The sequence below is a fragment of the Arachis hypogaea genome, chromosome 14 (genome assembly GCF_003086295.3).
Source record: "Arachis hypogaea cultivar Tifrunner chromosome 14, arahy.Tifrunner.gnm2.J5K5, whole genome shotgun sequence".
Taxonomy (NCBI): domain Eukaryota; kingdom Viridiplantae; phylum Streptophyta; class Magnoliopsida; order Fabales; family Fabaceae; genus Arachis; species Arachis hypogaea.
In genome coordinates, this window is record NC_092049.1 from 102562204 (window position 1) to 102571337 (window position 9134).

The 9134-nt window shown below is 40.6% G+C and overlaps 1 non-coding gene across 1 annotated transcript; it reads right to left on the bottom strand.

The window, feature by feature from the left end:
- Nucleotides 1-8565: 8565 nt before the first annotated feature.
- Nucleotides 8566-8669, bottom strand: LOC112745830 (small nucleolar RNA R71). Its single transcript, XR_003173738.1, has one exon. It is a non-coding gene; the product is annotated as a small nucleolar RNA R71 (small nucleolar RNA).
- Between the last annotated feature and the right edge of the window lie 465 nt (nt 8670-9134).

Genomic DNA, 9134 nt, shown 5'->3' on the forward strand with positions numbered 1-9134 from the left:
AGCTTCAAGTGGGTACAATCCTTAACCTTTATCTTTACTTTTCCATTTGAATATGGTTTGCTTGAAATAGATGGCCAGCTTAGAGCTCTCTGCGGCTTTAAGAGTAAGAGGGAAATGGCTCGTACTCAGAGCTGGTGTATAAGGTTCGATAAGATTACGCGCTTCGATTCAAAGTGCAAGGATTGGTATCAAGTTCAATTGAATGGGTCTCGGAAGGCGTTTGGTCATCCTGGTGAGAATACTATTTCTAAACCGCCCGGATGGAAAAATATAGGTAAAGACAAAGGCGGATTTAACAGTAAAGTTTGGGATCCTGGAATCTATTCTGACATTCATCACCCCGGGAGCCTGAGAACCTGTTTGAAGTTGCTCAAAAGCTTTACATGCCTAGTTTGGGACCCCGGAGGCTGTTGGCATTCCAAACATTGGTGGAGATTTCTGGATGAATTTAAGCACAAGCCACCATAACAGGAAGCTCATCCAATGTCCAACTTAAGGACTTTAACTAAAAGTGCTAGGTGGGAGAAAACCCACCATGGTATTATTGTTTCTTTTTCAATTTTTATCTCGTATTGTTTGTTTTTATGTTATATTATCTTTATTGAACCTGGATGTCATTCGTAGCATTTGTATTAGCATTGCATACTTCATAATTGCATACTTGCATATAAAAAAAAGGGGGAAAGCGTTCGACACGACCGCACTGCTAACGCGTTTGCATCAGTTGCGAAAACCACCTCCCACGCGTCCGCATCAATCATGCAAACGCGTGATCTGGAAATCGGCGTAAAAATTCAACGCCCAGAAATCTAGGCTGGAATCGTGCGACTGTTGTGCATTTAGCACAAAACAGCTCACGCGTTCACGTCCATCACGCGAACGCGTCCCTTTCACAAAAACTCATCCCACGCGAAAGCATGAGCGACGCGTCCGCGTCGCATGCATATTATGGCTCCTGAATTGAAGACAGAGAGTTACGCTGAAACGACGCTAGAATTGTGTGTTTTGCACAATTTCCAGCGACGCGGTCGCGTGCCTCACGCGACGCGGTCGCGTGCCTCACGCGACCGCGTCATTCATCCTTTTACCCATTCCACGCGATCGCGTCACTCACGCGATCGCGTCAACCCCATTCCACCCTAGCCACGTGATCGCGTGGATTCAAAATCACTAACCCAACCATGTGAAACCCTATTTCCCCCCCGCGTCACCACTCTCCTTCTCCAACCCCCTCTGTTCTCTCTCCCTCCTTCCTCTGCACCCATCGCCACCGCCCACCACCCCTGGACGCCGCACCAGCGCCAACCACCCAGCCCAACGCGACGCCCACCCCTATCCTTCTTCCTTCTCCCCTCTTTCTTCCCTCTCTTCTTTCCCTCCGCCACTGCCCCCACCGCGAACCACCACCGTCCGCCCCCAGTACCACCTCCCACCATCACAACCACCCTCCGCCCCACAACCCTCGAACCCTCCTCCCTTCCCCTCCCTGTACCCCAACCCTAACCCAGCACCACCGAACCACCGCCGCGCCAACCACGGTTCACCGCCGCGCCGCCCTACGTCACCGCCGCATTGCCGCCAACACCACTCCACTCCTACCACATCTCTTCATTCCATACTTGTGCCTCTAACCACCAGGTTTCGCCGAACGCCATTTTTCTTTCATTCGTAGTTAGTTGCATATTTTTCAGTTTATGTTTAGAATTAGGATAGTTAGAGATGTATGTTGTAGTAGATTCTAGGTGGTTAGGTAGCTAGGATGTGGTTAGTGGATTTAGGCCTGCTGATTGCACCGTACTTGTTACTTGTTTTACCTATTCTGCAATTCTGTTCTGCCTGTGATGTTAGTATTGTTCATATGATGTTCTTACTGTTCATGCTGCTATTGAGACTGCTCTTTCATGTTCATATTATTTATGTCTATTTGCAGATTTATTTTAATTTATATGAACTATTCTGCTTGCTGTTTATTACCCGGGAACATCCAATTTTAGACGGAATGCTGCCTAATTTTCTGTAAATTATTTTGATTTTCATTCATGTTTTAGTTTTGGCAATTTGAATTTGGCATTACTTAGCTTTTCTGAAACCACTTCATGAATGCACGGGCCCGCATTCTTATTCCTTTCGATTTCCTGGTTAATAAATTGCACTTTTGATGATTCGATTTTAATTTTTTGCTATTTTTATATCTATATGAATCATCAACAACCTGATTTTATTGCTTGAATATGAGTTGACTGTTGCTTAAAATTGTGAAATTCTTGTTACTTAGAAACCGATCATCATGCCACTTACTCTGACTTTCTTTTTACTAACTCACTGATTTTCGCTTTCTAACCTCTTTTTCAATTTTAACCACTTTTAACTTTCTAACTTCCCCCTCTGCTTTTTTTTTTACTAACTCTTTCAACTTTTTTAACTCATGGCATGATTATTGTTTTTCCTAATTAACAGGTATTCTACTTATAACATATTTTAGATTGTCATTTCTCATCTCAGCTTTTTAACTCTGAAACAATCCAAAATGCACAATTATTCAACTCATTTCATAATTCTACTGCTCATTTGCCACTATGTGCTTATCTTGTTATTTGCCTACTTGTTTTCCTGTTTTTATTATATCTTAGATTTCTATTTTTCAGGATGTCTGACCCTCAGCATAAGGGAAAAGGCGAAGCAACAACTGGCAAACAGAAAAGAGGTGAATCCTCTATGTCCATCCTGGACATTATGCATGATGACTCCTGGTAGGAAAAGCACTTTACCCTGCAGGAGAAGGCTGACCAGCTCCTCGTTGCCAATGATCCGGTAAAATTTGCAAACAGATACTGTGAGCTGAAGTATCTAGTGTTTGCCACCTCCAGAAACCTGTACCTGAAGCGAACTCTGAAAATTCCAGAAGAACTACAGTAGTACACCTCTGATCAGATCAAACAGAGAGGCTGGTTCTTCTTAGAGAGAAACCTGATAGAGGTCAATGCTTCCTGGGTAAGAGAGTTTTACTGCAACTATTTCAAGACTTCCCTGGATGCAGTGCACCTCAGAGGGAAATAGATATTGGTAACTGAGGAAGCCATTGAGGATATTCTGCGCCTTCAGCCTAAGTTCGATCAGCCTGACGGTTACCAAAAGGCTGAAGAGGATATGAGGTTTATGCGATTTGACTGGTGTTGTCAAGGAGAGGATAGCCCTTGACCCTACTGTCCCATGGGTCATGGGTAAGAACACCACAATGCCTAAAGGAATCAAGCTTATGTATCTGAATGATGAGGCTCGGCTCTGGCACCAGATCCTGAGCAACTTTGTTATGCCGAACACTCATGAGACGGAGCTGCCTGCTACTATGATCACCCTTCTCTGGTGTGTGCTGGAGGGTAAGGACCTGTATCTGCCACGATTCATCTGGCACTATATGGCTAGGGTCCATGTCAGAGGCACCCTTCCTTTCCCTTACCTGGTCACCCAGCTAGGCCGTCGAGCTGACGTGCCTTGGGAGGATGCTGATGAGAGGCCACCTGCTGCGGACTACAAGAAGATTATTCCTCACAGCAGGAAGTTTCAAGCTTTAGGCTACAGACCTCCATTCCTGACCGCTTCTGATGAGACAGCCACGCCTTCAGCTGCCCCTTCTTCTTCCACTGCTGCACCAGCTCCACCCACTGCACCTCCACCTGCCTCAGAGCCCGTTTACCACCTCGTGCACCGCTTATTCCAGCAGCTGGACCAGATGGAGCATCGCAACAAGCGGCGATATGAGAGATCCGAGCGTCGCAACAAGCAACGCTATGAGCACCTCAAGATGATGATCCGATCTGGCAGTGACTTCCCCTCCAAGCTTGACACACCATCAAAGCCATCTGAGGAGGAGGCAGAGGCGCATGAGGAGGAGACCCATCCATAGAGAGAGGCCGAGCAGGCAGGCTCAGAGCAGGCTGCGCCACAGCAGGAGGAGCCACACCAGATACAGGCCGCAGATGCAGAGATTCCTATCCAGTCAGAGCCTCTACTGCAGCAGACAGATCCTCCTACCCTCATCCAGTCTGCAGACCCTCAGGCCACCACAGCGACTCCAGCAGCCCATCCTTCCGGTGATGACACCCCTTCACACCCAGCTTGAGTGAGCATCGAGGATGATGCTTTATTTTATGTGTGGGGAGGTAGCCATCCCTGGCATATCTTTTTGGTGAACCACTACAGACTCTTTTTATCTTATTTTGTTTATTTTTTCTGTATTTTTATCTTTATTTTTACTTTTCAGTACTTGCACACTGTTCTTTTGCTGTATTTTTACTCTTCCGCATTTTGCACTTTAGTTTATACCTTAGCCAGTTAGTTTAGTTTGCAATTCTAAACTTATGAGTTATAGAATATGTGGATTAATTAGTATAGTTTACCCTTTTAGCATATGATGGTTTGGTTTAAATTAAAAATAAAAAGGAAGTAAACTAGAGACTTTAACATAATCAAAATAATCCACACACCTTGTATATATAGCATTACATGTTAGTTAGTCATCAAGGAACAACACTAAAACTTTAAAGGCACCCTAAGATTTACATTAAGAATAATGGGAACTCTTAATTTTTACTTGCATGACATGTGTAACTGATATATGATTTTTTGAGCTAGAGAACACACAGCCTGTGAGTTTTGAGCTTAATTGTATGGTTACATTCAAACCATAATTTTTATTCCTGTGTGTTTTGCCCTTCTTTTTCATTCTGGTGTTCTTTACTTTGTTTTAATCTATATGTCCAATTATAGAGTATAGATACATACTAAGAGATGATTGAGGCCATCATTTGAATTTTTCCTCACTTATCCCAAATTAGCCTACCTTTTACATCACCCTTGTTAGCCCCCTTGAGTTTTTTAATCCCCTCTTGTTCTATAAACCACATTACTAGCCTTAAGCAGAAAAACAAAATAAAAATCCCAAGTTGAATCCTTGGTTAGCTTAAGATAGAAATTGTGTGTTGTTTAAGTGTGGGGAACCTTATGGGAACATGGATGATAGAAACAAAGGTGGAAAGTTAAAAAGAATAAAGATGTTTCAAAATAAAAATTTGGGAAGCATGCTCATGTGAAATCAAAACAATTGAATTACCATGTGCATTAAAAAAAATAATAATTATTATTTACATTTTCGGTATTTAATTAAGGGGATGCAAAAATTCTCCAATTGCAAAAATAAAAAGAATCAATGCACATGGGATAAAATTAAAGTTAATGCATGAGCTTGCAATACAAAGTGAGAAAGTTTGGGCAAATAGGTTAAGAAACTTTGAATTAAAAAATATGTATGTTAGGTGAGATCTTAGACTAATCAAGGATTCCTTTATTAGCTCACTTAGCCTTATACATATACCCTTACCTTTAAAAAAAGACCTCATGATTTTTGTATGTCTGTATTCTATAATTGTTGATAGGTTAGATGAAGGACAAAGTTATAGAAAGTAAGGATAAAAAGAAGAATAGAGTGATTAACCCAATAAACACTGAGTGACTAGAGAGTAAACACAAAATCCAGTGAGGGTTCAATAGTTCATCACCATATATCTCTGCTTAAATTGTTAATTGTCTTGCAAGTATGTAAAATCTTTTTACCCATCTCAATTGTAAAAGTGCTTTAAACATTATCTAGGGTTTGTCTATGCATATATGATTCCTTGAGGATGTGAATTAATTTAACTACATGTAAGTTTTATATACAAGGGAATAATAATTAGAATTGCATGGCTCATTTAGGTAGTTGCATTTAGAATAGATTGCATTGCATGAGATTCCACCACTTCACCTTACTCTCTATCTTGGATTTAGCATGAGGACATGCTATTGTTTAAGTGTGGGGAGGTTGATAAACCCATATTTTATGATATATTTTGTGCTTAATTTAAGTGATTTATTCAATCCTTCACCCACTTATTCATGTAAATTGCATGGTTTTACTTTCTCTTCCCTATTATGTGATATATGTGAAAAACATGTTTCCTATGCTTTAAAAATAATTATTTTAAATCACCTTTTATTACTATTCAATGCCGTGATTTGTGTGTTGAGTATTTTCAGATCTCCTAAGGCAGGAATGCTTTAAAGGATGGAAAGGAAACATACAAAAATGGAAGAAAAGCACAAAATGGAGTTTTTGAAGAAACTAGCAGCGACTCGAACGCATGGACGACGCGGCCGCATGCCTAGCGCGAAAAGGTAGTGACGCGAATGCGTGACTGACGCGGACACGTGCCTTGAGCAGAACGCACATGACGCGTACGCGTGACTGACGCGAATGCGTGATAAGGAAAACTCCCAGATGACGCGACCGCGTGACCCACGCGGACGCGTGACAGACGCCACGCACCAGAAATTACAGAAAATGCTCCCAGCGATTTCTGAAACCCTTTTTGGCCCAGATCCAAGTCCAGAAGGCACAGATTAGAGGTTATAAAGTGGGGGAATGCATCCATTCATTGGAGAGTCTTCAATTATTCACTTTTGATGAATTAGATGTAGTTTTTAGAGAGAGGTTCTCTCTTCTCTTTTAGGTTTTAGGATTAGGATTTCTTATTATTTCAATTTAGAATTTCAACTCTTCATTAGGTTCAATATTTCTTTTACTTTATATTTATCTTTTACTTTCAGATACTTTAATGCTCTCATTCAATTACTTATGTTGCCAGATTGGCTTATGAACTCTTTATGTTTAGATTGATTTTCTATTTAATATAATTTGAGGTATTTCAGAATTATGATTGCTTTCCTTTATTATATAAATAATTTAGATTTTTTTCCTTTTTGCTTTGGTTGATTAATTGGTAACTCTTGAGTTGTCAAACTCATTGTGATTGATAATTGTTATCTTTGCTGATTGATTTAAATTCCTATAACTCTAGTCTCCCCTTAGGAGTTGACTAGGAATTTAGGTGTTAAATTGATTTATCCCCTTGACTTACCTTCATAGTTAGAGGTTGACTTAGTAGAGAGCAAAATATAATTCTCATCACCATTGATAAGGATAACTAGGATAGGACTTCCGAATTTTCATATCTTGCCAAGAGTTTATTTTACAGTTATTTATTTATTTTACTTGTCATTTAAATTACTTGTTCCTTACTTTCAAAACCCTCAATTTACAAAACTCATAACCAATAATAAGAACATACCTCCCTGCAGTTCCTTGAGAAGACGACCCGAGGTTTAAATACTTCGGTTATCAATTTTAAAGGGGTTTGTTACTTGTGACAACCAAAACTTTTGTAAGAAAGGAATTCTTGTTGGTCTAGAAGCTATACTTACAACGCCAATATATTGTGAAAATTCTAGATCGCGCGAGAGTTTCGCTCTCTTCACTTATCCATTCTCTTTATTTTCTGCCATTTACTTTTCTGCTCATCTCCCCAAATCCCCATTTAAGATTCTGCAATTTACTTTATGCCATTTATATTCTGCCATTTATTTCCAGTATTTACATTTTCTGTTATTTACTTTTCCACCATTTAATTTTCTGCAATTCCTCAACTCAATTTCTGCTTAGCTCAACTAGAACATTCCTCTAATTAAAGTTGCTTGACCAATCAATCCCTGTGGGATTCGACCTCACTCTATTGTGAGTTTTTACTTGACGACAATTCGGTATACTTGCCGAAGGAAAATTTGTTGAGAGACAAGTTTCTGTGCATCAAGTTTATGTCGCCGTTGCCGGGGATTGATTTTGTATCGACAATGATTAAGTTGGAGGATAACTAGATTGAGCATTTTTCTTTTGTTTTGTTTAATTCCATTTGAGTAATTTACTTTCAGTTTTAGCTATTTTCTTTCCTTTATCCCTTACCTGTTTGTTGTGTTTTCTTCATTGTTTACAATTCAATTTACTAACCCACTAACTGTTTGATATATTGCACCACTCACACTAACATCCATTCTAACAAAGAGTAATTTCCATTCAATTTCTTTCTTGTTTTTTGCTTTGTTGGTTGTATGACAGGTACAAGAAATGGGGCTTCAACTTCCTTTGATTCTGAACCTGAGAGGACCTTCCTTAGATTAAGGAGGGAAGCAAGAGGAAAGAGAGTCGTTGGTGTTGAGAAAGAGGAATAGTATTTTGAACTAAATATGGAGGAGAATATGGAGAACCATCATGAAGAAGAAGCTCACAACCATGCCAGAGAAGGCCCAATGAATCATGCTGGACAAGAGAGAAGAGTTCTAGGCTCTTATACCAATCCAAACCCAGAAAACTATGGAAGTAGCATCGAAAAGCCAACCATACATGCCAATAACTTTGAACTAAAGCTCTAGCTCATCACCCTAGTCCAGAACAACTGTGCCTTCGGAGGAAGTGTCCAAGAAGACCCCAATCAACACCTCACCACCTTCCTAAGGATATGTGATACTGTGAAGTCTAATGGTGTTCATCTGGACACTTATAGACTGCTTCTGTTTCCCTTTTCACTCAAGGATAAGGCATCTAAATGGCTGGAATCCTTCCCAAAGGAGAGTTTGACAACCTGGGAAGAGGTGGTGAACAAATTCTTGGCAAGATTCTACCCTCCTCAAAGAATCAACAGGTTGAGAGCTGAGGTACAAACCTTCAGGCAACAAGATGGTGAAACTCTCTATGAAGCATGGGAGAGGTTTAAGGACTTAACAAGAAGGTGCCCGCCAGACATGTTCAATGAATGGGTGCAATTACACATTTTATATGAAGGCCTTTCTTATGAATCAAATAAGGCAGTAGACCACTCATCTGGGGGATCTCTGAACAAGAAGAAGACCATTGAAGAAGCCATAGATGTCATCGAGACTGTAGCTGAGAATGACTACTTCTATGCTTCTGAAAGGGGCAATACTCGAGGAGTAATGGAGCTGAACAACATGGACGCGCTACTGGCTCAAAACAAGATGATCACCAAGAAGCTGGCTGACCTTACCAAGAAAATGGAAAGGAACCAAGTGGCAGCAGTCACTACATCATCAGCAGCTCAGGAGGGAGCAAATGCAGAAGAATAAGGTGACCGGGAACAAGCCAACTATATTGGGAACTCACCTAGGCAGACCCATGATCCATACTCCAAAACTTATAATCCTGGTTGGAAGAACCACCCAAATTTTGGGTGAGAAAATCAACAGGATCA